A 27,676-nucleotide genomic window follows, 5' to 3' on the forward strand; every position below is an offset into this window, starting at 1 on the left:
CAGCCAGGCTCCCTGCAGGGGGGCGACGTGGCCCTGACAGTGCTCCCCGCCCTCCGAAAACTGAGCAGGGCTAGGACGGGCTCGGCCGCCCTGGGCCTCGCGGTCACGGCGGGGAGAGGGTGTGGTTCTGAGGGGCGACTGCCCTCCGGCTCTGCCCGGGGGGCCGTGACGCTCGGAGGTGTTGCCCCCTGTACTGGCTGGGGCCTGCCGGGGGCGAGTAATCTCGCTGCTTCCTCCGGAACGCGTGGCCCCGCCTCCTGTGGCTCTGCAGTCGTGGGCGGGCGATGGCGAGAAGCGCGTCCTGTTGAAGAGGCCTCGCTGGGCTGCGCACGGTCTCCCCCGAGGCGAGGCAGATGAGTCGAGGGTTTGTGTGGAGAGTTTTGTGCAGACAAGAGGAGCAGCGAAAGGCCCTCGTCTCTGGAGGAAGGGGTGCGAGGGGGTCGCTGCCTTCCCGCCAGTAGCAGGAGAAGACCACCTGCACCTCCATCTCCGGCCCACCCCCGCGGCCCCGACCCTGGGCCCAAATGACCTGCGTGACCTTGGCCCACCTTCAAGGGCACCCGGGACCCCTTTCTGTTTGCTGCTCTCTTCCCTGGGTCCTCCTGGCACAAACTCTGTTCCAGTTCCAGTGGTGGTTAAGATACGCCGACCTTTTATTTTTTTTCCTGTTTCATCCCATTTTTTCTCTTTCTTTAAACACATGTTTAAAGACTGCAGAGGCAGAGAAGGGATGTGACACACCTGTGAGGGGTCCTTGCATCCCCACGCCCCGGGGCCCCTGTTCCCCTTCCTGGAGTCTTCCCTGTGCTTCCCAGACTCTGCTGTGCCCGCGCGAGCGAACTCTGTCTCTCTCTCTCACTCTCACACGCACGCACGCACGGCGGCACGTACCGTACCCTGCTCTGTGTCTTGGCCTGTCACTGGACGATATTTCTCGGAGATGATTCCAGGTCAGCGGATCAAGGCCCTTTCACGTGCCCCTTTGATTGCGTCTCCCTTCCCTTCTTCTCGGGTTCTGTCCTCGACGCCCCTTCTGTCGTGAAGCCTCCCCCCGTTGCCGCAGCCTCCAGTGGCCGCTGCCTGGCCGAGCCGTAGGTTGTGTGATTCTGAGTGGCTCGTGCTCCGTCTTGCTGCCCGTGTTAACGTGCTGGGGTCCCAGCTTCCCAGGTAGATGGGGGCGTCCGTAAGGACGCAGCACTGCCCACGTAATGGGCGGCCTTGTCCGGAGCAGGGAGGCAGGCAGTTTGCTGGCTGACGGGCGGCTCAGGGAGTGGAACCTGCCGCCTGTGCCTTGTCAGAGTCTGTGTCCGGGACCAGGTCTGTTTGCCGCTACCCTGAGCGGCTTCCCCAGTGTCTCTGGGATGGTCGTGCATGTCCCGAGCAAAGGGAACAGGGTGGTGTGTCCAGGCTTGTTTTCCTCCAGAGCCAGCTGCTCTGCCCGCTTTTCCTGCAGAAGTCAGTGGTGAGAGGGTCTGCCAGGGCACCGGGCACGGAGCAGTGAGACCCGCCCTCTTGGTCAGACGTGCTCGGGGTCAAGGCCCGTCCACGGTGGCCTCGAGGACTGGCGGATGCACGGCGGCCTTCAGGTCTGTGGAAGCACTGTGCTGGTCGGGCCGAGGAAAGGAGGGAGGTGATGCTCTGTGTCCCAGACCCGCCCTGACTCCGGGGAGCGGGGACCGCGGGTCGGGGCGGCTCTGCTGCTCTCCCACCCTCTGGCCACTCCTCCCCGAGGAGAGTCTCCCCCGGGACTGCCCCAGATGAAGCACGTCACTCCGCATCAGCCCAGCGAACTGAACTCTCACAGACTCGCTAGTTCAGGCTCCCCGCGCATTCCCAGGGGGTGCTGGTGCAAAGCCGTCAGAGTTTCTTTTGCGAGAAAATCACGTTGCTTCTTTCAAGTGGGGAATGCAAACCTGGCTTTTGGGACTTAAAGACAAGCCTCCAGGTTCTTGGTGCAGACGCGGAGTCAGCAGCCCTGGGAAGCGGCGGCCGGGCTGAGGGGCCAGGGCCTCGCTCCAGAGGCCTGTTGTCGCCTGGTTCAGGAGACGGAAAGGAAACGCAGGCCGACGGCCCGGAGCGATGCTGTCCAGGTGGGCAGTAAGCATGCGCACCTGCTGTGGGGCGGGAGATGAGATCGTGGACTGAGACGGTTCAGGAAGTTTCCCTGGGAGTGAGCCAGGCTTTGCAGAGGAGAAAGGAGGGAGGGGGCGGCACAGACGTGCGGGCTGGGGCGGTGGAGGGGGGAGGAGCGGGACAGAGCCCGGCTTCCAAAGCAGGCTGGGTTCAGACTGAGGAGAGCAACGCTCAAACTAAGAGCCGTGGGCTCTTCCCCAAAGTGACCAGAGGGCATGGCTGTGGGGAGGGAAGGTTGGAGCTGTTGCTCAGGGACAGAAGGGGCTGCAGCGGCCTGCGGTGGCAGGGGGGGGGTGGGGTGGGTGCAGCCGGAGAGGAAAGAGCGAAGGGCCAGTTACTTCGGATTCGCCCGCCCCCAGGGAGGCACCAGGGAACAGACATTTCTGAGAAATGGCTCTTCTCGTCATCTTCAGTGTGGGTGAGCCGGTCAGCGTCTCTGCTGGGAGAGGGGGCCATCAGCCCCTTCTGGGCCAGGTCAGGGGCCCGGGGCCGACCTGCCCTCTGGTCCCACGGAGGGGCTTAGAATTCCTCCTTGTCAATGTTCCAGAGCATCCTCTGCTCCCCCCGGGAGAGAGAGCTGTGAGCATGTCACGCTGATCACTTCCCCCGGGGGAGGGGCTGCAGGTGAGTCCAAGATACGGTGAGAGGGCCTGGGGTCGGGGGGGGGGCAGGGCTCAGAGAATCGTGATGGATTATTCTCCCGGGTGCCTGGCAGACGCCTCTTCCTGCTGGTGTCCCAGTGGAGCCCATGGTGCCTGGAAGGGCTCTCGGCCAAATGTGCTTTTGTCCTAAGCCCGTCTGCCTTGAGAACGTTTTCTCCAGGCCCCCTGTCACTTGTGGGTCTGGTGCCGGGCGCCCACGGGCAGCAGGCGACCAGCTCTGAGTGGACCTGGGGCCCGGCAGCCAGCGTTGCTGGAGGCTGAATCCTGGAGGGCCTGGGAAGCCCTGCCCATGTCCCCTGGTCAATCCAGGGCCGCGGGGGGTGCGGGGGCCTGGGAGAGCCTGTGCCGGCGGGACCCCTCCTCCCGCAGGAGAGGGACGTGGAGGCCCAGGTCGGGGGGCGTCAGCCGAGGGCACTGCTCAAGGAGCCGAGTGCTGTGGGATTCAGTACATAGCTTTTCACGTGTTTTTGCGAGAAGAGTGTTTCTCAGCTTAGTGAAGGGGCAGGACAAGCTGGGTTTTGATTCATGAGCTTTGGCCTTAGCGCTGTGCTGTTAAGTCAAAGGAGAGCATGTTGTTAGTTAGTAGTGGAAACTTCCAAGGGGAAAGGTAGATAATCCTGCCGGGGGTGGGGGAAAGCTAGACCTGATGTTCCTTTTCTCTCTCTGAGTAAGTGATGGAAAAAGTTGAAATCTTTAAGGGCCGTTCATTCCTTTGATTGGAGTCTGGACCACACCGTCCTTTTTCACAATATCAAAGAAGGGGATGTTGGTGGGTGACAAGTGGCATCTCTGACATCAAGAAGCGTTTTTCTCTGTCCAGTCAAGACAAACGCACGTTTGACCTGTTCTAGAGGTCTCCACAGAGGTCATAGTGTCACTTCCCTGGAATGAGTGATCTCTTCCGTCACGTGTGCCGTCAAGACGGAACGTTCTGCTTTCTTCCTCTTTGCCTTTTCCCCGTTTAGTCTGTCCTCTGGAATTCAATTGACAGTAATTGATCAGCATCTTAAGACAACTTTTATGTATTAGAAAATGGTTGAATTCTACCCCAGACTCCTGCTCACCCAGTTACGTAGCTCCGAAGCCCTTTCGCCTTTTCCAGCCAATAGTCAATGCTCACTAAATATCGATGCCATTTTTCAGTATCCTACGCGCTTTTGGCTGGAGGAACTCTTAGCAGCGTACCTGGGTTTGCCCACATTTGTTTTGTTGCCCCTTCAGGGCGGAAAGCGTCCGTGCCCTGTAAGATCTCTCACATACAGCAGCACAGGGCTGGAGAGGTACTGCACCGCGATAACCCTGCCATCTGGGGCCTGACCGATGGACACAGCATTTTCAGCACTTCGTATCTGCGACGTGGTGTCAGTGAACATGTTCCAGATGAATCTTTAGAGCCTGGAATTCAGAACCCTGAGGCAATTAAGATGCAAACAAAAGGAACCCTGATCTCCAAAGCTTTGCAGCTTTGATTACTCTGGTAGCCAGGCCCCTTAACGCGGCTCCTTGGCAGGAATCCCTAAAATCCAAAAGAGGATTGCCAGCTCTCAGGGCTTCTGCTTGGGGCTGTAGTTGGATTAGATGGTTTCCAAACTGTCTCTCACACCTAAGCTCGTGTGTTTCCGGGGCCCCCAGGGGACAGAAATTCCGTTCTCCCTCCAGATCCCTGTGTGCGTGGATCTCCTTCCGTCTACATCCGAACACCTGATGAATATCGCCCCTTCAGACACCCGTGTGTGTGCGTTCGTGTGTCGGCTCTGTCCCCAGTCACTCATACTCGTTTTGGCTTTCTTCCGTCTCCCTCTGCACGACGGACTTCCGGGTTAGCCTCGGACACACAGGGCTCCTAACCTGTGGTGCGGCTTCTGCCGCACGGGGCACGGCCGCCTGCAGAACATCTAGGGGTTCGGGGATGGTGGCGGTGCCCTGGACCAGGGAGAGAGGTTGCGGCAGGGCTGGGGCGGCCAGCGCAGCCCACCGAGGCCCCCAGGACGGCCCGGCTGTCGGCTCGGCGCCCTGAGATGAGACTCAGTGAAGTTGTAAAGGGCACATCCATTTTTAAGCGATCTGTGTGTTTGGCTTCTCTTTATTTTTGGCAGTTGTTTGTCAAGAGAAAAAAAAAAACAATTTGTAGGGAAATTAAATAAATAATTACTCCCTATCAAAGGGAAAGTAAAGTAATAAATTATAAGTCTTTCTTTCCCCCTGTCAGAGTTTAACATTTCAGCATCTGATCAAAAGTTTTAAAATCCCATTTTTAGGCTTACAGTACATTAGATAAATGAGTTCTTAAAATGCACTTACTCACAACAGAACCTCATTCTGATTAAATTTTCAATTCAGCCACCACCTACTTTATTTTTTATGGGCTTCATTAGAGAGACTTAAAAAAAAATTGTCCAGTGCTCCAAGCATTGCTGGAACTTGGTGCAAGATGAATTGTTGGGGTTTCCAGCTACGATTCTGCTGACTCTGGATTGGGAGAGAAGTAACCCCGAGGCTGCTTCTCAGCCAGACACCAGTCCAGGGCTCCCCTCAGCCCTTTTCATGAACCACATTATGGGGTCTTTGCAGGGTGGCCGGGGCCTGGGGCTGGATCTCTGTGGCTCTGGGGAAATCACTGAGGTGACGTGTGCTGGGTGGAGATCTGGCTGCGTTCAGTGTGGGCGCTTGTGGTCAGTGGGAGGCCTGCATGCTCATCTTCACTTCGTACTAACTAGCTTGGGACTGTTGGCAAATCACACCTAGATCTTCAGTGAATCCTGGGAGGTGCTCTGAAGCCAGCCTCACGCTTGGCGGAGGAACACAGCAGTGTCCACTAAGGCTGAGTGCCCCACTGAACGTCGTGGGGAGACGTCTGTGGTCACGGCTGGGTTTTTGACCCGGTGTACTGCCTGCCTGCTGCCACGCTGTTCGAGCTGGTTAAGCTCCGAGATGGCGCACGGTGACTTGCTTTACAGCATTAGTTTTTTATTAAGAACATAGATGTGGAGTTATTTTCAAAGCTACAAAGCAAACCATGAAAACGATGAAATGACTTGTGCGTTTTTGGTGTTTGTTTCTGGGCTGAGATCCCCATCGGCTCAGGCGTCTTCCTGCCTCTTCTTGAGCGTCGTGACGAAAGCTGCTTCCCAGGCCCTGTTCCCCGTCCCTCGTCTGCGCTGTCAGGGGTTTGGTTCTCACCGATGGCCTGTCCTCTGGATCGTGGGCCGCGTTTTCCTGTTTCTCTGTAGTCTGGTGATTTTTGGCACGTTCTGGGCGTTGTGGCTGGTGCAGAGTCTAGATGGCCTTGTGCTCTCTGAATATACTGATTTTCCTTAAAGCAGGTAGTCAACTTGGCAGGATTCAAACTTCAGCCTGTCTCCTCTGTGGGGGGCACTGATAAAAATTATCGTTCAGTTCTTGTAGCCTGAGCTGGGTGACTTGTAATCTTCTCTGTGGGTGAGGAGTTGAGGGAGCAGCTAGAAATTCAAACAGGTTCTTTTTAAGGCAGATTTTAGGACTTTTCTTCCGTGAATAGCTCTTTTGTGGGACTTATCCCCTCAGTTTGTAGCTGCCGTGGTCACTCCAGACTCCCTTGCTTCTGCAGGACAGTAAGACTATAGGTGCCCTTCTCGGTTTTAGTAGCATCATTCGGTGATGACTGGAGCTCCCTTCAGACAAAATTTCATACAATACTGGACATCGAGCGAGCGCCATTGTGCTCCTTTCTGGCAAGTGAATTCTCCTCCACCGCTTCCTGCTTTAGTGTCTTGCCGTCGTCTCCGGGTGCTGTGTTGTTGTTGCTGCCCCTGCAGTTTAATTTTGTGTGTGTGTGTCTGGATTGATTGATAGTTATTATTTGTGTGAAGGTTAATCTGTTAGAAGCTGCTCCTCTGTTACCAAAAAGAGGAGTTGACTTTTTTTTTTAACAAATTTCTTTCAGGGGTAAATTTTTAAAATTATTTTCAAGTCTCAGAGTCCTCTTTCCCCGTTACATACAAATGAACACTCCTAGTATAAAAATGGTAGAAAATGCTATGTTACATACATTTTTATTGTATAGAGTGCAGCCCACGTATATGGTATATTCGACTTTTTTCGAGTTCTTGCTATGGGTCAGCAAGGATTTGAGCCCCTTAGTAACTAAGAAGGAGGTACCATAACCAACCCATTTTATTATTTTTAACACCTCCATTATGGTATGATTCCTGTACAGTAAACTGCACATATTTGAGATGAACAATTTGATGAGTTTTAATAGATGTATACACCAGTGAATCTGCCACCACAATCAAGACAGCTAACACTTCCGTCGCTCCCCAAGAGGTGTACATGTTGCGTGTTTGTGCTGAATGTATGCAGTAAGTATGGAGAACACATATGCATCATAGTTTTAAGAACATGTGCTGTGGACTGAATGCTCTCTTCTGCTGGCTGGGCTGTTGGCCATTCCTCTTTGCCAGCATCGCTGGAACCTCCCTTTCTCCCCCGGTGACCCAGAGCGACTGGTTTAATCCCCATCTCTTCTTGCCTCTGCTCTCTCTCCACTTCTGCTTGCCGCTGTGATCTCTTTATTTTTACCCGTGGAAGTTATAGGATACGCAGGAATTGCTGCCTACCCGGGCTAACCTTCAAAGTTATCGGAGAGGGAAGAAATCTCTCTTTTTTTAAATTTCCATTTTACTCCCCTTTTCTCTCTGGATTGTCCCATTTTTCTCTGAGAATTGTTTCCATCCTCACAGGGTGTCCCTGAGGCTCTTTCTGCCCCGTCTCCATGTTCTATCCCAGAATTAAATTTGAAAGGTTGGTGAGAGCCTGTTTGCTGAATTGAGTCAGTGTCAAGGTGAGAAAATTTGAAAGGAGATGGGTTTGTACTGGTGTGTCTTCTGTCGCTGGAGGGCAGGTGAACAACCTCCAGGGTCGCCGTGGCCTCTGGTCCTTGCCTCCTGAGCGTGCCTCGTGGAGCAGTGAGGACGACTGGGCTGCGAGTGGCAGGAACCTCACATCAGAGGCTTCGTCAGTAGGAGCTTTATTATCTCCTACGACAAGGAGCCCGGAGTTAGGAAATAGCAAAGTTGGTCAATTCAGCACCTTCGTGATGTGACGACTTTGTTAGCGTCCCTGCACTTCTCACCTTCTCCTCACTCAGCTCTCAGCATCACACCGTCACGTGGTACCATCCAGAGACAGGAGCGAATAGACAGGAGCGAATAAGAGTTAGGCCTGTACTTCTAAACAAATCAAATAGGAACACGTTTTTCCCAGCTCACCCAACGACTTTTTCAGTCTCACTGGCCAGATGTGAGTCAGGTGCTCCCAGCTGGATGATTAACGAGCTGCCATTTCAGTTCAAGAAGACAGACACTAACCAAAGTTGGCGAGGGTGCATAGAGACTGGGACCCTCACACGCTGCTGGTGGGAACGTAAAAGGCTACGGCTACTTCGAAAAGAGTTTGGCAGTTTAACAGAAATTTCAACATTAGCTTGTCTTACGACCCAGCGATTTTATTCATAGGTATTTACCCAAAAGGAACGAAAATGTATGTCCGTAAGAAGACTTGTACCCGAAAGTTCACAGCAGCGTCATTCACACCAGAAAACAGCTGGAAACAAGGCAGACGTCTGTCAGCTGGTGAAACAAACAGACAACAAAGTGTGAGCTGAAACACGTAAACGTGAATGAACCCGGAAAACGCTGTGCTATAAAGGGCAGCAGGTACACGTAACAAAAGGTGGCATGACTCCATTTTCATAAAATGTCCGGAGAAGGTGGATCTGTAGAGAAGAAGTCGATTAGGGCTGCCCGCGTCGGGTGGCAACGGGAGCAGCAGCGGGTGGGGAGTCACATCTTTCAGGCTGCTAGGAAGGCTCTGAACCTGGCTTGTGGGGACTGTAGCACGACTCTGTACTTTTACTAAAAACCGTTAGATTCTTCTTAAAGTGAATTGATTTATGGTACGGAAGTTATGCCTCAATAAAATTGTTTAAAAATATATAGCACAGAAATTAAATAACCAGCAAATAGCCAGCAGAAAACAGAGATTCATGCTGAAAAGTCTGTACACGATCTCTGTTGCTCTCTCAGCTACAAAGTCGATTATAGAAAGGCGAAGAGGAGACAGGATTCTTGTTCTCAGGGGCCGCCCAGCCCTGCCCACCACTGGTGTGGCTCGGAGGGGACGCCTGACTCTCCTGGCCTCCCACTGGCCCAGTAAGCAGAGTCAAAGGTTAGAATCCTATTAGCTGAATGAGCAGAACATACTTTCATAGCTTTTCTCTTGATTTCTTTTATCTCTGTACCATCCTGTGAGGCAGGCTGGACGGATATTTCGGGTCCCTTTTAGATCATAAAATGGCAGACCTGTTACTAAGATGAAGTCACGTCTGGCTTTCAAACAGCTTCCAAGCCCTCTTTCCTTCCGCGCTCAGCCCCGCCTTCCCGTCCTCCTGGGCAGCTTCGCGTCTAGTACCAGAGTGACATAAAAGTCCTCCTCCTGCTCCTTTTTCTCCTGACAGAAAGAACAGCAAGGCTGTATTCCTTTTTATTTGTCTTTTTATTGACGCATAGTTGATGTACAGTGTGTTATTTCCTGGTGTGCAGCCACATATACATATATTTTGCGTATTTTTCATTATAGGTCATTACAGATACTGGATATAGTTTCCTGTGCTGTACAGTAGGACCTTGCTGTTTATCTCTTTTATATGCAGTAGTGTGTATCTGTTAATCCAAAACTCCTCACTTATCCCCCACCTTTGCCCTTTGGTAACCCACTGTAAGTTCGTTTCCTATGTCTGTGAGTCTGTTTCTGTTTTGTAAATAAGTTCATTTGTATCATTTTTTAGATTTCACATATAAGTTATATAATACGGTATCTGTCTTTCTCTGTCTGACTGACTTCACTTAGTATGATGATCTCTAGGTCCATCTGTGCTGCTGCAAATGGCATTATTTCATTCTTTTTTATGGCTCAGTAGTATTCCATCATATAAATACACCACATCTTCTTTATCCAGTCATCTGTCGATGGACATTTAGGTTATTTCCATGTCTCAGCTCTTGTAAATAGTGCTGCTGTGAACATTGGGGTGCAGGTGTCTTTTCAAATTAGAGTTCTCTCTGGATAGATGCCCAGGTGGGGGTTGCTGGGTCACATGGCAACTCTAGTTTTAGTTTTTAAGGAATCTTCTCCATACTGTTTTCCATAGTGGCTGCACTGAATTACGTTCCCGCCAGCAGTGCAGGAGGGCTCCCAAGGCTGTGTTCCTTGAGCAAATCTGTGTTTAAAGTCTGCTCAGGAATGCGCGGAGAGCCAGCTCCAGGATAGCCTTTTTAGCCTGGAGGGAAATCACGCTTCTGAGAACGATTTTGTGAGCTGCCCTCCTTTTCCCAAGCTGAGTCTAATTTAAATTGGATCTGACCATATTCTCCAGACTGAGTGATGACGGAACCTGGTGCAACGGCCACAGCAGTTCTGAGTCTAGTAAACACCCCACTCGGACCGTGTCCTGTGCTTCTCACTCGGGTCCTGAGGAAGGCACAGCTGTTCCCCTTCACAGGTGAGGGCGCTGGGGCTTCGGTCAGACTTAGCCGAGAAGTGGAGAGTGCAGACTCCACCTGGGCTGTCTGCGGGGCTCTGAGCGCGTGCCTGTGACCCCGACCCAGGACCGACCTGCTCCTGCGCTCGCAGGTGTGGAGGGAGGGGACCGGACGGCGTCCCGTCCCGGGGTCCGGTCACTCAGCTCCAGTCAGCTCAGGCTGCAGCAGCAAACAGCACGGACGTGGAGCCTTAACCAGCAGGCGCTTATTTCTCGCAGACTGGAGACCCACGAGTCGAGGTCAGGGAGCTGGCAGGTTCAGTGTCTGCTGGGGCCTCTTCCAGCTTGGCGGGCGGCCACCTTCTTGCTGTGTCCTCACAGGGCCCTGAGGGAGAGAGGGAGAGAGGGAGAGAGGTCTTTCTCATGTCTCTTCTTTTGTTTTTGTTTTTGCTTTGCATTTTTGTTTTTAAAAAAATTTTTTTAATTGAGTTATAGTCATTTTACAATGTTGTGTCAAATTCCAGTGTGGGCACAAGTTTTCAGTTATACATGAACATGCATATATTCATTGTCACGTTTGTTTTTCACTGTGAGCCACTACAAGATCTTGTGTCTATTTCCCTGTGCTGCACAGTGCCATCTTGTTTACTCACGTCTCTTCTTACAGTACCCCTACCCCAGTCCTGGAGTCTCCACCCTTCCCATTTCGTCTGAACCGCCCCACCTCCAGATACCACTGCACAGTGAACCAAGGCCTCCACACACCCATCGGGGGACGCAGGCACCTGGGGCACGGCACCATGTAGTTCTGGGCACTGGTGCATGAGTCTCCGCCCGCTGTCCAGAGACCACCGCACACACAGCTGTGAAGGAAAAGCAGTCTCGTCATTAGACAGAGACAGATAGTGACCGCGGTGTCCTTGGTGTGGTGGCCGGACGGTGTCTGCGAGGCCCCCACGGCCCTCCCTGGGCTCCGGGGGAGGGGTTCCTTGTTTGACTCGCTGCTCCTCATTGAGCAGGACGCGTCATCACTCTGTGAGGGCAAATACTAACTTTCATAAAACCGAATTCAGTGAGAACGATCTTGTCCAAAGCAAGGCGGGGTGGCCCTGGACATCGCGGTCGCCTTGCCCCGCGGGACTCCAGCCAGCATTGCCGCTCGTTCAGCAAGCCTGTCCGAGCGTCTCTGCGGAGCCCGCGCGGAGCTTCTCAGCCCCCGGGACCGTCCTCCCGGGCCTCTCGTTAATGGGTGAGATAAGTCTTTCCTTGGCCTCACTTAACATTTGCATAAAGGCACGCTAATGTTTTGAAAATTATCCTCTGGTAGCTTTAAACTCGTCAAGAACAAGATGTGACCAAGTAACCCGTGAACTGCGTTCTCTCTCTCAAAACACGCGAAGCGCTGCCCCGTGTACTCCTGCTGCTGACACGTGCTCGGAGGTGGCAGGAGGCGCCCTGTGCCCCATCCTCTCTGCTGCCGCTGCTTGGAGTGTCCCCTGTCCCCGAGGTCCTGCCTGCAGACGGAGGAGAGCTGGTGTCCGGGTGCTGCCGCCCCTCTGTTCTCCTAGGTCGCAGGCGTGTCGCAGGGACCGTGTTAATAGGCCCCCCCGGCTCCCTCCCTAAGGACAGGGCACCGCCGTGGGCCATGCACACCCCGGCTCTCCCACGGGGACGGGCCTAGCCGCCTGGACGGCCTGCTCCTGACACGACGTGCGGGTGTAGCCTGCGCAGCCCACTGCGGTGCTGAACCAGCCTGGTTGCCGTACTGGTGCTGGGACGTAGCCGGTGTGAACCATGGCAGGAAAGCCGTGGCGCCCAGCTACTGATGCACACGGGCCCGACGCGCACCGGGATGCAGGGGCGTGTGGCTGGTGACTGCAGTGAGCGGCGCCGTCGTGCGTGACGGGAGCCAGAGCCACCCCTGCTGCAGCTCCCTCAGCCCTGTCAGTGGAATTAACTAAAGATCAGTCTTGAGTTAAGGATGCTGTGGCTCCGTGTGGGGAAGCTGAGGGGAACCTCCGACTCCAGTCTGAAGTGCCAGCCGACCTTAGCACACGACTGGGCCCAGCGTGGAGTCCAAGCCTCTCCTGAAACAGGAAGATGTTGGGAAGTTTGTATAAAAGGTTGATCGAGGCTGTTTTTTAAGAAAGTTGACCAACCCTGGACCCTGAGAGTGGTTCTAGATGTTGGATGCCCCCGCCCGGACCCTGGAGCGGGGCGTCCCGTGCAGCTGTGGCGACGATACGGTGCCCGGAGTCCTCGTCTCCTCGTCCGTGGTTCCTGTGGATTCGGTGTCAATTTCATCACTTTCTTCAACATTCTTTGCGCTGCTGTTTACGTTGGGTGAGCGTCTCACCCTGAAAGATCGTGGAAGAGCTGTTGATGTTGGGTCCCCGTGAAGGTGCGTCTTTCTCCCCTCCCTGCCTGCAGCCCCTCCCGCCGCGGCTCCGCTCTCGGCAGGAGCCACCGTGGGGGTGAAGACAGCTGGGTGCGTGTCTTCGGGTTCCTTTTCTAAGGAGCTGCACTCACATGTTCAGACCTTCCTTCCTCCCCACTCCCTCCCTTCTTTCCTTCTAAAAAGATCACAAATAGGGTTCTTTCTGCAACTTTCCGTTCGCAAGGAACGGCAGTCAGGGAGCTCTGCAGTCACTCCGCAGCAGTTCGTGTGGCCCGCGTCACGCCTGCTGGAGGCCGAGTGCTGGCTCGTTGTGCAGAGGGTCCCCGAGTTGTTTCCTGACAGATGTGTTGATTCCGAATTTCTGCTCTTACAAATATTGCTGCCATAATGTTCTTTCTTAAACCTCTTTGGCATATGTCAACTATCCGGGAAGTGGAATTCTTGGATCTGCTTTAAAATGCCTTTAAAGCGTCTGCCTTGCCTGCCCTTCAGAAAGACTTCGTCGGTTTATACCTCCGCCAAGAACGTTTGAGAATAAACGTTTTCCCTCATTCTTACCAACACTGAATGTTAGCAACCTTTTTAAAAGAATTACACCAATTCATGGTTTTCATTCATCAATGAAAAAAAACATGGCAGAGGAGTGAGCTGTTTTGGGAGCCGGACTGATAGGGTTTAAATTCAGACCCCTCCACAGCTAACCGTGTGCGGAGGGCAAGTTCCCCCACTTCCCCGGGCTCCGCGCCCTGTCCTCACCACAAGGCCTTCGATCGTCTGCAGAGGCCAGGCCCTGAATGGGTCGCTGGCCAGCGGCGAGCACTCAGCAGTTATCCGCATTTCATTGGTTTGGTTACGACTTCATTCGCAGTTATGTGTTTACTGGCCACTTGAAAATCTTACTAGGGATACTTGATGTAATTTGTGTCTGGTAGGCTCTCTTTTCCTCAAAAATTTGGAATACTTTATGTACACACACATACGTATATGTGTGATATTAAATATTTAACTGTTGTCTGATTCTATGTTAAAGATATTCCCTGGAGATATTCATACGTCCTGTAACGTTGCACAGGCTGGTCTATAAGGCGACAGAAGTGTCTGCCTGTCCCACTGTGATTTGCACTGTTAATGACGAATCAGGCAACCTTCCCCAACCAAGATCTTTGGGGAAAAACATCCTAAAGCCTTACACTGTTGGGCTGATTATCTCCTTAATCCTTCTGAAATGCTGACATTCACTGTTAGCGTTCCATGCGAGGTACCTAGTTTCCCTTTTTTAGATAAAACGCGTTTGTGTGAATAGTGCCATGTTTTCTGTACTTACTTGAAATGACACCTCTGTACCTACTTGTACGACAAATACCGGAACATCCATGGATTTGCTTCTCCACTCTCAAATTCTGTACCACTCGTGATTTTTTATATTAATACTCCAAGTGCTTTTACCAGTTTCTTTTCCTTTTTGATACGGCGATTAGTAAACGGGTGGAGCAACAGCAGCTGACTCCTAGTTTTCCCTTCTCCCCCAACTTCCACGTCCCCGCTGGGCGTTTTCCCCAGCTGTTCTTCTCGTGTGTGGGTGTGTGCGCGCGTCATCATCAGGGTGTATTTTTCCAGCGTGTTTTCTGGCTTACACTGTGCGCTGACCTGTGAGGCAGCGGCCGACTCTGCGTGGGGTGGTTACTCACAGAACTTCCTCGTTCAAATCGTCTGTCTGATCTGCATGGCTTGCCCGTAGACTCTGCTGATGCTTCTGCAGGAGGGGGTCTTGCCGAGGAAGATTAGGGCAGCTCTGCCCAGGCCTTTGCACTCCTCATGCTGCTCAGTGTTTACTTCGGCATTGGCACTGGCGAGGCCTGCGGTGCGATGTTGGAGAGGGCTGTCTCTCTCCTTCTCTTTCCCCTGACTCTAGAAGGAATGCTGCTGGTCGGTCATCTTGCACAGCGTTGCTTTAGGCTTCTGTGAAAGGCCTTTGTAACATTCACGACGTTTCCATCTGTTTCCAGCTTGCCAGGAAGTTTGTTCACTGAGACATGCCCGTTAGATTTTATCCAGTGCTGTTCGGCCGTTATTAAGACGACCAGAGTGGGTTTCCCTTTTAATCTGCTATCATACACTGGTATCTTTTTTTTTTTTTTTGGTGTGAAACCATTTTGGTATTCCTGAGTTAAACTTAATTTGTCCTGAAAAAGTATTCTATTAATTCACAGCTGGACTTGATTCATTCATATTTTATTTAGGAGTCTTACAAAAAAGGAAATTTCCCCTTTGAGGTTTTTGCTTGGTTTTGGCATCAGAGTTAGGCTGGCTTCATAAGAAGGTCCTATTTTCTGAAACAGTTGGAATTTCTCTGATAAACTCATGTGGGATGGCGTGATTTTGTTGTTTTGTTTTATTTCTGATTGTTACGGGCAGCTCTGTTCTTCTAGAAAATTTCTGAAAGCATTTGAGAAAGTCATGAACACATTTCTATTGTTTCGCTTTGTTTTTCCAGGTCTTCTCAAGGGACTTGAGTAAGTCCCCTTTTTCCAGAATGTCCCCTCTCTCCCTCGCTCTCGCTCCTTCCCTCTCCGTCTCTGTCTCTCCGACTTCAGCTGCCAGCTGTTAAGAGGCAGGTGTGGCGGAAGCTCCTGCCTGTGGATTTTCCAGCCTCTCCTTGTGTTTCCGTCAGATTTTGTGAGCGCACACGCACACACACGTTTGTGTAGCTTTAGCTTTGCAGTTTGATGTGTACGAGGTTGTGACTGTTGCACCTCCTTACTGGCTTGAGCGCTGTATTGATGCTGGATGCCTACTTCACCCTATTCAGTGCTTTCTACTTTACTCTGTTTTCGGACGTCAGTCTTGCTATGCCACACCATTTTATAATTTTCATTATCATTTGTCTGGTTATATATTTTTATATCTTTAAAAAAATCCATTTGCCTTTGAATTTCAGTGGGATCCCTCTCACAGTCTACGTACAGCTGAATTTTGTTTTTCATAGTTTAAAATGGACTTTTTTTGTGACTGTGGTACACCTTGATTCTACTGATTTTATTTGTTTCTATCTTGCCCTTTGCTGCATTGCTTTTTTTCCGTATTTTGTTTCATTAAGTTTCCTCCCTAGTAATTTGGAACGTGCGTGTCTCTTCCTGTTCTTCCAGCGGTCACACTTACATTTTTAACAACCTCAGGGGTTCCGCCAGCAGCTACAGTACCTATAGCTCCCTGTTACATAAGAATGAAAATGCTCGTGTTCTTACACTCCCTGCCCCCCGTCTGGCAGACCGCACCGCCGAGAACATCTGGGGTTTTAGTTCCAGATGGTTATTTTACACATTTGTAAAATCTCAAGCACCAACAGTTATTTAAACTCCACTGTAACTTTCAGTGTTTTCTTTGATCGCGCGTCGTCCTTGTGTCCCGTGGTTTTGTTATTACTGGATTATCCTTTCCTAAGTGTTTTTTCAGAAGAATCTGTGGGTGGCACGATTCCCGAGTCTTTGTGGGTCCAAAAGTCTTTATTTTGCCCCTAATACTTGAATGCGGGTTCGACAGGGTGTGGTATCTGGGTTCAAAATCACAACCTCGGTCTGTTTCCTTCCTGCCCCCAGTGTTGCTGTGGAGAATGAGCTATCAGTGTGACCCCTGTGTCTTTGTGAGTGGTCCACTGTTTTGCCTTTGGGACTTTTGAGGATTTTTCTTCATGTGAAGTGTTCGGACGGTGCACAGTGATGTTTGAAGTCACGGGCCTTTTAAAACTCGTTCTTTGGCACAGAATGGGGCCTTTTAACCAGAAGAACTGGGCCTGCCTTCAGCTGTAAGTAAACCGCTTCAGTTGCTTTGATCTTCTGTTTACTCCTCTTTTCCAGAACTCTTCTCCGTGTCTCTCTCTTTTCTCTATGTGTTTATGTATATATTTTTATTGAAGTGCAGTCAGTTTACAGCGCTGCGTCAATCTGGTGCACAGCACAGCATCCCAGTCATGCGTATGCTGACATATATTTGTTTCCATGTTCCTTGTCCTTAAGCTGTCTCTTGGACTTTCTGTGTCTTAAGATTTTTCTGGGAGGAACCATCCGCTTGGTTTTCTGGCTGATCAGGTCACTCAGCTGCGTCCATTCTGGTGTCGCTCGAGCGCTCATCTTACTGTGAAGACCGCGTTTCCTGTCCCAAGGTCTGGCTGTTTCTGACTGGGGATCTGGTATTACCGGGAGTAGCCCTGAGGGTGTTAACGGGATTTAACGGCTTTACCTTTGTTCTCCTAAGTCTCTGGGAAATGAGCACTGGTTCCCTTCGGGTGCTGCGTGAGTCCTGTTTTGGATGTGTCTCTCCTGATCTGAGTCTCTGTCTGGTGCTGCGTCTCCCTGACTGTGTTCCGGGCCGTGAGGCTCCCGTTGCGATGCTGAGCGTGATGCGCCCGCTGGGGTCTGGCTTTGGGCGCAGGGATCTTCCGTCCTGGGAGAAACCACCCCCGAGGTCTTAACTTCTTGGTGTCTCTTCGACTCAGTGCTCGCACAAACGCGGAGCCAAACACCCAGGCGGGGGTGCGGGGACGGCAGCCTGCGCGACTCTGAGCACAGCCTCGAGTCCCCCGCTGCGCGCTTTTTCTATAAACTCTGTGCTCGGGACTCCTTGGGCTTCTCCATCCACAAGCCTTCGCTTTGAGAGGAATGTACTTCGGACCCGTCTCCCTGGTGTCACTTGTTTTTCACAGCTCTGATCCCTCCTTTGTGCTGTTCAGAGGACCACGGACACTTCTGGCTCACTGGTACAAGCCCTGTTCTTCAGGGCTCTCACCGGCTTCCTCTTTCTCCCCCTACGTGTCTTCCTGTCGCCTCACAGGATGTGGGATGGGTAAAGGGACCCGCGTGGCTCAGACGTGCCTTCCCAGCCGAGCCTCCGCGCTGTCTGTCCAAGGCGGTCTTCCTCTGAGGAGCAGGGACTCGGTGTCCTGGCCCGAGGCAGAGATCTTCCGTTTCCCACTCGCTGACGTTCGCGCGTGCCTGTTGTGGGTGGAGTGTGGGGCCAGGGGCAGGTGTCACACCGTGAACCTTTTCCTTCAGTGCCAGCCCCCCCTTAGTGTGCTCCTTGAAAAATGCCTCATAGTGCGGAAAGAGTCATGGGAAAAAGGGTGACAGAGTGACAAGACCGTCCCCTGGGGAAGGGGTGGGGGGACCAGCATGGACACGGCGGCTTTGAGCTGCTGCTGCGAGAAGTCGCAGTTTGCAGTCGGAGAAGGGGGTGGCCTGAGCAGTGGTGGGCGGGGGGTGGAGCATTACAGGCAGGAGCACGTAGCAGCGGGGCCAGAGCGCGTGGTCGCTTCGCAAGTGTCAGGTGCCCTGCTCTGGTCACCCCGGATGTCGGGGGGAAGGCCAAGGGAGGAGCTGCCGGGGGAGGTGAGACAGGGCCCCGAAGGCAGGGTCTGGCGGGCGTCGGTTGTCCCCCGGGGGTCTCTATGGATGGACCCACAGTTCCCAGTGCAGTGACACTGGCTCATTTACGCTGTGGACCCAGCACCTCTGATTCCCCAGGAAGCCCTGAAAGGGGTGTCCAGACAGTGGGCGGAGGCAGGGGCTTCTGCTCTCCTGCTCGGCAGGGCCTCTGTGGACGGGCGGATGGCCGCGTCTGTCTGCGGTGCAGACTCCATTGTTCTGCGTTTCTGTCTGATGACAGCATGAGGCTCGCCTGACGCGCCACTTACCGCGATCTGGGCCCTGGTCATTGGGCAGCATGGCCTCTAACTGAAAATAAATGCTGACTTACTGTCAGAGAAATAGAGCATCGCGGAAATGAGACAGGTGTGCTAAGAACGCGAGCGGTCGTCAGACTTGGATGAAGGGAGACGGAGCCCAGAGCGTGTGTAAATGAGCCCACGGCTGGTGCCACCGAGGGGCAGGACCCAGGACTCTGCAGGCAGGCGACAGGGCTCTCACGGCTTCCTACTTGCTTCTCAGACGCGCTGTGGCGGCCAGGCTGTTGTCACCTCGCCTCACACTTGAAGGCAACCTGACGGTCTTAGTAACTTGTCGAGGCGCCACAGGTAGCGAGTGGTGGACCGGGCCAGGACCCAGCTCTCTCTGTTTCTCTGACTTTACGTTCCTCCGTTTTCACACTGTTCCTTGCTACCAGACACACCGTGTGCCACGTGAGTGTGGGGACTCTCAGATGGTGGCCTTGCGATGACATTTGTGAGCTTTGTGGATGAGAACATTCAGATCCTGAGGAAACTTACCTTCCAGGGAGAGGTGAGCAGGCAAAGTGTCCACTCACTGGACACGGGAACTATGAGTTTCACTGCACTGCGTGGCCAGCCTTCCCTCAGGGTCGGGGGCTCCACGCGACCCCGCCCTGTGGCCTGCCTTCCACCTGCCCTGTGCCAAGTCAGAGGTGAGGCCGGTGGAGGCTCCGGACGTGTCACCTAGCTTCCCCCACGGCCACCGCCCTCTCCGACGTGCTCCTCATCTCTGTGCTGTTTCTCTCTGAAAATGACGGGAGAAGAAATGCACCGCTTCGTTGTTCTCTTGTTGCAATAGATGTATTAGCTTTTTTTATTTTAGGAAACGAACAGTTCATTCCTGGTTCAGAAAGCCATCTACAACTCAGCTCTCCACCAGGCGTCGTGAGAGCCCTCGGTGGGGCTCGTGTGTGTGTGTCTGCGCAGGGAGCGTGGGGGGGGTTCTTTGCGGCCCCTCACAGGGGTCTCTGCAAGGAGCCACACGGGCCCAGTGCCCTGCTTTCCGAGGCGAGCAGCTGAAACGAGCCCCCTCCACTTGGTGTGAGCAGAGCTGTGGGGCCCAGAACACCCCCCCGGAGGGCGGGGGCTCCCGTGGACGTGGTTAGTCCTCTTCACGGGGGATGAAGTGGAAATTGAGCTTTGCCGGCCCTGTCAGGGATAATTTCCCTTCTTCATTATTTATGGAAATCACTTACTTTATTTTAATTATCTGCTGTTTGTATCGTCCACGTGAAATGCCTTCTCTTTTATTTAAACGGCAAATAATTGCCGGTGGAATTATTCACTGGAAACTGGAGTCCACTCTTTTGATGGCTAGAAAGCCATGAATAATGAATGAGGGTGTTGTGTACTTGTTACAATTGCCAAATGGACACTGAAGGAGGACTTCACAGCCACCGCTTACCCCCCGACTTTACTTCAGTAAAACCACCTCAGAAGCTCCGAAGGACGTGGACAGGCGGCAGACGGAGTAGGAACACTTCTTTATGTTCTTCCTTTTGTCGCTTCTTTCCTTCTTTCCACAAATACTGGTGCCTCGTTACTTTGGGGAAGGCTCTGTTAGGAGAAGTGAGGGAGAGGCGTCCAGTGCCTCCCAGGACAAAATCAACATTCACAGAAAACTGGACACTCGCAAGGGATACGCCCTGAGACCTTCAGGAATCCCCATGCTCACAAATCTTAACTACAGCATATAATTTCCTACATAAAACGCAATGAAATATAACTGAAAAATTTAAGTGACCCTTTTGGACTCTCAATGATTCTATAAATAAAGGACTCAAGTAATTTATAACGCCATTAAAATAAATTTTGCCGTTAAGAGAAACCATCCACCATGTGGCCCTCACGTGGGCCGTTCCCAGCCACCCAGAGCACTTGCTGGAACGGTTTCATGAGTCTCTTTCGTCAGTTTCCACGTGGAACATGCGGAGGGGTCACTCGAGCCTGAACAACCACAGAATCTGAATCTTTGCTCTTAAGTTCACTTAAAAAAAATGTTTCCTGGCCTCGGCCGTCACTTGATCACATTTCTCCCTTGTCTCGCTCTGCTCACCACCAACAGCAGACACCAGTTTTCCTACGAGAAACTTTCTCCCCCCTGGAGAGAACTAACGTTTTGCCGCCTTTTTAGCACGTGAAGGGAGATAAATGTGGGTCAGCGTGGAGACGGATGCCCTGGGCCTCCCCAGCTGCCATCAGGAGCTCCTGGAGTCACTTCGAACACTAGCCCTGGAGTATTGGATTCAGATTCTGGCCTCGGCAAAATTGCAATATAGTATCAGCAATGAGACTTTGAAGACTTTGCATGTGGTCAAAGTGTTAATGTCAGTAATCACCAATGAGCAGTGTCTGCTGTAGGTAGATGGTCACTACCAGAAGAGAATAAATCCCCAGAGGAAAGGCCCAGATAAGACTCTAAAATCAGAGCGTCAAGAAAGATCACAGAAGGCTTCCTGGAAGAGGCGGCATTTCCCCCAGACTTTGAGTTACAGGGAAAACTTAGAAATGCGTCAAAGCCTTTTTCAGTGGAGGAAACAGAGTGAGCAGAGGTGGAGGGGTGCGGGGACTTACGTGGGGAAGATGAATAGTGACTCCCTCCTGGTTACAAGGGCCATCGTCCACATGGCGGGAAGTGGAGGATACGCTTTCCTTCTTTCAGTGACACAGCAGACTCCGCGTACGCAGGAACTCTCCCAACACAGAATATTTTAAAACCCTGGGAAAATATGTTAAAATAAATATGTTAAAATGCGCAGTGATTTGAAAAGCAGGGAAAACTCATGGAGCACAAAGCCATGCAAACTTCCTCCTTCGGGGAGAGGAGGCACCGAGGCCAGTCTCGTTCTGGGGCGCTTCCCAGACCTGTGTCTCCCGGAGCTTGGATGTGAAGGACGACGTGTGGACCATGGATAAAGCCTGAGACCAGGGCGGAGTTGGGGGTGGGGGGGTGGGTTCCGTCCTGGGGCCACGAGCCCTAAAGGCAAGACCCTCGAAGGGGAAGCCGCGACAAGACCTGCTGTGTAGGTGGAGAGGGTGGGGACGCCTCCGGTGGGGAGGGGAGAGCGCGGCCCCGGGGACGGAGCTTCACCACTAGACTGCCTTCACAGGTGTCCACATGCGGGTCGCCAGTCCCGTGTGGCTTTCAGAATTTGTAAGAGGATTTTGGGAAGAGTCCGAAGAAGCAAATGCAAGCCTGCATCGAAGGAACGTACTTAGATTCTGACATCACCAGCATTTCCACAAGGTGCTGCTCGCCGTGCTCACGAGGAGACAAAACCGGGGAACAGAAGTCAGTGCTGACAATGGTGCAGAACAGAACTGCAGAAACTGCAGGGGAGGCACCGCTGTCGAACGTAGAGCGTAAAGCGTGTGTAGTTACGCTAAAGGTAACAAAGTGACCGCCAGGGTGTAACTAAAGGACCAGCGACAGTTTTCAAATAACCAGATAGATTTTCTAAAGATGACAAGCACGGTGGAAAGTAAGATTTCCATAAATGGATGGAAAGTGTATGAGTCTCAGTGTTAGAAAGAATTAGCGACCTGGAGGATAGATGTTAAGAAAGTCAGATCGTTTGTTCCAAACTCCCTCGGTTTATGGCCCTCGTGTCTGAACGCTTTTTTTTTAACCGCACCCCTAGATCAAAAGAAAGACCTAACTTAAAAATGACCCAGTGTCTAGGCCCGAACAGCTTCTAGTGTTTAGCACGGTCTCCCATGGACCCTGGTGCTTCCCGCGAACATTTAAAACTTGGCAGCGTCCGTCCTTGTGGGTTCCCTGTGGGTCCCCAGCACTCTGTGGCCAGCAGTTTGGCAACTGAGGATGTGAAGTGAAGAAGTGAGACTGGAGAACATTAAAGAGGGGAGAACGCGACTTCACGGGCGGGTCTGACCTACGTCTGAGCGCAGTCTGGGAGTCGGAGGGGAAGCGTCACTGCAGGCGACTTCCAGTTTCAGATTCGGGAAGCGAAGCAAATCGCAAGCAGGATGAATAAGGTTAAATGCGTCCCCAGACACGCTGTGCCCGACCTGCAGAAACCAGAGACAGAAAGCCCGGAAGAGTGGGATCGGCTGAGCTGCCTTCACAAGGGCAGAGATGAGTGCGCTGACCAAAGAGGACCACACACACTTTGAAACACTCTCCTCCCTGTGTGAACTGTGTAAGTATTATTTTCAAATTAAACGCCACATAATAGTTTTGTGTCCTGCTCTCCTAAGTTAATACAGTGTGAATGTGTCATTCACCATTGAACAAAGTTTGATTTTTGAATGAACGCGTAACAGGTGCCAGGCGCTCTTCTAAGCACCTCGTGAATGTCCGTTTACTTAATGTTAATACTGATTCCATGAGGCTCTATTTTCCCCAGTTTGCAGGTGAAGAAATGTTGGCCCAAAGACGTTCAGTAACTTCCGCAAGGACCCTCAGTCAGTGAGCAGAGTCAGGATTGAAAACTGGGCGGTCTGACTGCAGATCCCGTGTTCCCAACCCTACGCCACGTTACATTCCATTTTTGACTGCCCTGTTGAACAATTCTAGAAAATGTGAACTTTAGTATTTGAATAATGTCCTCGTTTGCATGTGTAATGATTAAATAGTTCCTTATATATGGATGCAGTTTTTTGGCTAATTTTGTTTGTTTTGTTTTGTTTGCGGGGGGAGGAGGTAATTAGGTTTATTTATCTATTTTACTGGAGGCACCTGGGAATCGAACCCGGGACCTCATGCATGCTGGGCGCACGCTCTACCGCTGAGCTGTACCCTCCCCGCTTTTTTTGCTAATTCTGAGCGTTACAAATACTTGCCCGTTTGTCCACCTGTTTGCCTGACTGATTTGTGTATTAAGATGCCTTTTTAGAAGTTTAAAAGTACTTAATGTTTAAAACTCAGGAGCGTCCGAAAGGCACCAGTAGAAACGTCTGCTCCCTGGTCAGATGTTGTTTCCAGCCCCGAGACTGCGCCCGCCCTCCGCAGAACCTTGCCAACAGTGAGTGTAAGGGCTTCGAGCTTCACATGCTCGGATTATGATTTAGGATGGTTGAAAGCTTGTTTCACTGTGACTGTAATTCCTGATTGACGGGTGATTTTGAGCGCTTTGCACCGTGTGCTGTAAGTCCGCTGTCTTCCTTCCTGCCTGTGATCTCTGCTGATTTTCTCTCGGCGTCTGTGATTCTTCTTGAAAGGCATCGGTCTGCGTGTCTCCCTGACACGTGCTACGGCAGTCATTTCACATGATGTGTTTGCATCACGTGTTCCTCGGAGAGTTTGACTTTTTATTTACCTCGTGGTATTTCTGGCGTTTTTGCCTTCAAACAGATCTCGTGTGTGCCTCTTTCGGTCTGCTGCGTCTACGCGACCCATCCTCACGCCCGCGTTTCCAGGACAACAGTCTTACAGGTGCTTTAACAGTCTGTTACTTCACATGGAGTCCTTAGAGCCGTCTGGACTAGCTTCTGCAGCATGTACCGACGTGGAGCTCTGTTTTAATTTTGTCTTCCCAACGTTGCACCCTGCCGGGACCCCCAGCTTCCTCCAGCTTCTGCTCTTCACAGGCTTGTCCTAGAGAGACGCCACCTTCTCGTCTGCTTTTCCCTGAGCCTGTTCACAGTCGGCCTTTATATCCTGTCTTTCCACCCAACCACCTCTTACCACACCACCAGTGAGACCCATGCCTCCAGGTCCGTCGGTCCATTTCGGGCTCAGACAGTGTGACCCGCCATCACCGTGTGTGCGGCGGGGTCGGTCCCTTCCTCCCCCACAACCTCCTCCCTCCCTGCAGCTCCTTCCCCGTCCGTTTTGCTTGTTCCACCTCGTGATCCCAATTCTCAGTCTTGCCAGGCCCCAGATCTCGGTCGGATACTTCCCTCAGCTCAGTCCCCTCATGGTTTGATCCAGACGCATGGCTTTGAATAAAACCCATAATTCTGACTCCCAGATGTGCAGCCTGGACCTCTCCCCTGCTCTCTCCTGTAGGTGCGCCAGGCTTCTCAACATTTCTGCCTGGTGCAGACTCCTAAGCCGCCCTCCCCAAACTGCGCCCTGTGAGGTCATCCCAGGGCAGCAGAGGAACCTGCCTCTTCCCGTCCCAGGCCACTCGAGGGTCCCCAGTGACCCCTCCCTCCCTCCCTCCCATTCCTCACTCTCACCCCTTCAGGGCATCCTGTTGGCTCTACCGCCTCCAAAGTCAGCCTTACCATCCTCGCTCTTTTCTGTTCACCGTATCTTGGGTGGATTATGGCAGTAATTCAACAGATGGTCCCATTTTCATCCTTGTTTCTTCATGGTCTGTTTTTAACTAAGCAACCAGAGTGAACACTTTAAAATGATAGACCGTGTCCTGCCTCTGCTCTGTGCCTTCCAGTGGCTTCTTGTCTTACTTGGGGTAAAATCTCAAACAGTGGCGTAGAAGACCTCTGTATCCCCAGGACCTGCCTGGCCCCATTCCTGCTCCTCCCCTGCCCTGTTTGCTCCGGGGGCGGGTGGCTTGGTCTGCTGGCTCTTCCTGAAACACATCATCCACTCGTCCCTCAGAGGCTTCGCAGGTTCCGTGCCCTCCGGGAAGGCTCTCCTCGCCCCTCACTTCATCCTCAAGTCTTGTACCTTCCAGTGACTCCCCCACCCTGTTGGAGAATTCCGCCTCCCTCCACGCTGCCCCCCCCCGTGTCTGTCCTGTCACCCTTAACGTCCAGTAGGTGCTCATGTGTGTCAGAGTAATTCTGAGCGAAGCTCATCCCTTTGACTGGTCTGTCCTCAATCACTGAGCCAAGTAGAATCTGAGTTAATCATCATGATTTTGTCAAATGTGGTGCGTGTCTGGGGAGGAAAGCCTTCTTTATTATTATTATTTACAAAATTCTCTTGGTTTTTCTTAGCTTTTATGCCAGCTTAATTTTAAAAGTACTCTGTCATGCTATAAAAGAAAAAAAATCAAGTTGAGCTTTTAATTAGGCTTTCATAATAGAAGGAAATTAGTATTTCATAATACGTAGGCATTTGTTTGGAAAAAAATGCCTTTATGGTTTTCGCTCTTCCTTTCTGGGAACGTGGTATGTTTTCCCATTTATTCAAGTCGGCTTTCTGTCAGCGAAGTTCTACAGGTCTCCTTTATGTTTTACTCTGTTTTTTCCTTCCACTGTGCTTCGGTTGTTGATAACTGTTTCCATTATATATTTTAAAAGGTTATTTTCAGGTAGATTTAAAAGAAACTGTATCTGACAAGACTGCGCAGCCGTCACGGCTTTGGCAGCAGCTTCGACACTGACGCGCCTTCCACACCTGACCCCGGGGCCGGCTCCTCCACGTTCTGTCCCCTTGGGTTTTCTAAGTGGACGTGGTGACGGTTCCGTCTCGGGCTGCAGCGCCTTGGCCGGACTCCACAAGGGTGCGTGGAATTACAGGGGTAACTGCCCCTTCTCTCCCTGCCCGCTCCTCAGTGCAGTGGCCGTGGGGCACCTGCTATCATGGTAGGGAAATATCTGTACCCATTTTACTGAAAACTCTTTAGAAAAAAATAAGGAAGCGCTGAGGATCTTGTCTTGTGTTTTTTGTTTGCATCGGTTGAGTGAATATTACCTTTTGGTCTGATTAACAGATTTCTCAATATTAAACCACAGAACTAGTGGTCCTGAGTGGTTTTAAAAACACACAATTGAATTTAATTTATTGATATTTAAAGAGGACTTTGCATCTGTATTCGTGTCCCTGGTCTGCAGTTTTCATTTCAGTGCTATCTTTTGCAGTTTGTTGGAATTCGCATTACGGTATTTTTATGAAATAATTTGGGAAGCAATTTATCTTCCACACTTGGGGCAGACAGCTGTGTGTGTGTGTGTGTACACAGATACGTGCACAGGTATTTGTATGGCGAGTACCTGCTTCTGAAATATTTCACAGCACTTATTCTTAAAAACCACTTGGTCTCAGAGCCCCCACGCCGTTCTGACAGCCGGGTGCCCTGTCCCCGCGGTTGCCGACGGGTTCCCGTGTCCACTGCTTTCAAAGGGGGTCTTAACACCTGCTTGCTTTTGCAGTCAGCAGCTTGTTTCCACTGCGTTTTCAGATCCTGGCTGTGCGGTTGCACAGAGCACTTTCTTACACGCAAGGAAGTGTTTTCTGAACCTGCTGCCGTGGCCCTTTCTTGTTTCCAGCTCTGCTTACTTTTATTTTCTCCGTGTTTCTTAGTTTTTCAAAAGGCATGAGGGCTAATTTAAAAATTGTCCTTTTAATAGTGAAGTATTTCAGATCTGGAGCCCACCATTTTGGTAAGTTTTGAATTCAGTCTTTCGTCCCCAAAGCTGGCTTCCGCTTTAGCTTGTCTCTGAGGCTGCGTTCCTTTAGGAGAGTAACTTCTGGTGTCCCGCTGATTGCCTTTTCATCTGCTTACATTTCTGTTCCGACTTCCTCTTCGTCCTGGAGCGTGGTCAGAGGCTGTCACCGTGCGCTCCTGACACTGAGAGTTTACGGGAGCTGCTTTGTGATCTGGCAGATTAAGTTTTCTCACGGTCCAGGGTCACCTGAAAACAAGGTGCCTCCCTGGCTGTGGGGAAGGACCTGTTGTCAATTCAGTCCTTTGAATTGTGCGGTCGTGCTCTCTGTGTCTTTAGTTTGGGCGTCGACTGTTTTAAAGTGCCGTGGCCCTGGCAGTAGTGTTTCTGCCTGTTTATCCTCATTTGCTGCCAACAAGTTATCCGTGTCAGTTTGTATATTCTTTTTTGAAAACTGATTTTTCTGCATAAACCTTCATTAAAAACACCTATTCATTTAGAAATGCACTTATCCTCACTGTACTCTTTGGCCTCTGTGGCGGCGAATTCTCCTTTCAGTGATGCTCATACTTCTAACCCTTCTTTCTGTTTTGGAGCCGTGAACAGCAGGCTCCGGCATCTGCTGCCCCTGGGGTCCGAGCTGACATCCCCGGGGGCGCCTGCATCTGAGAGCAGGTCCCTCTGCGTCCGCCCGCGCACCGCTGGTTCTGCTCTGACAGCAGCGCTCTCTCAGCGCGCCGGTGGTGCGGGCACCGGGCAGCCTTGCTTGGTCTTCAGTTGTTATGTCTCCCGGGCCCCTGGCAGCTTCCCGTTTCCCGTGCGTCCCCCAGGTCACAGCAGACCGCAGCCTCCCCGGCTGTCCCATCACGTCTGCTGCTCAGCCTCGCGCCACGTGGAAGCCGCTCCCGGGGCCTGGCCGTGCGGGAAAGCCTGTCCGTCTGCTTTTAGGGTCTTGTCTTGCTTTCCTTTCCATCCTCTTCTCT

At 51.9% G+C, this 27,676-nt stretch overlaps 1 protein-coding gene and 1 long non-coding RNA gene across 2 annotated transcripts in view; one reads left to right on the top strand and one right to left on the bottom strand.

Annotated features, from left to right (window-relative positions):
• Positions 1 to 27,676, top strand: part of OPCML (opioid binding protein/cell adhesion molecule like) — an 836,651-nt gene that overhangs the window by 38,998 nt on the left and 769,977 nt on the right. The gene's annotated exons all lie outside the window — the stretch shown is intronic.
• LOC140691188 (uncharacterized) lies at positions 3,258 to 4,141 on the bottom strand. Its single transcript, XR_012066730.1, has 2 exons — positions 3,981 to 4,141; positions 3,258 to 3,768 (listed from the first exon to the last, which is right to left on the bottom strand). It is a non-coding gene; the product is annotated as an uncharacterized lncRNA (long non-coding RNA).

This window comes from Vicugna pacos, chromosome 33 (assembly GCF_048564905.1).
Source record: "Vicugna pacos chromosome 33, VicPac4, whole genome shotgun sequence".
In the NCBI taxonomy this organism is placed as follows: Eukaryota; Metazoa; Chordata; class Mammalia; order Artiodactyla; family Camelidae; genus Vicugna; species Vicugna pacos.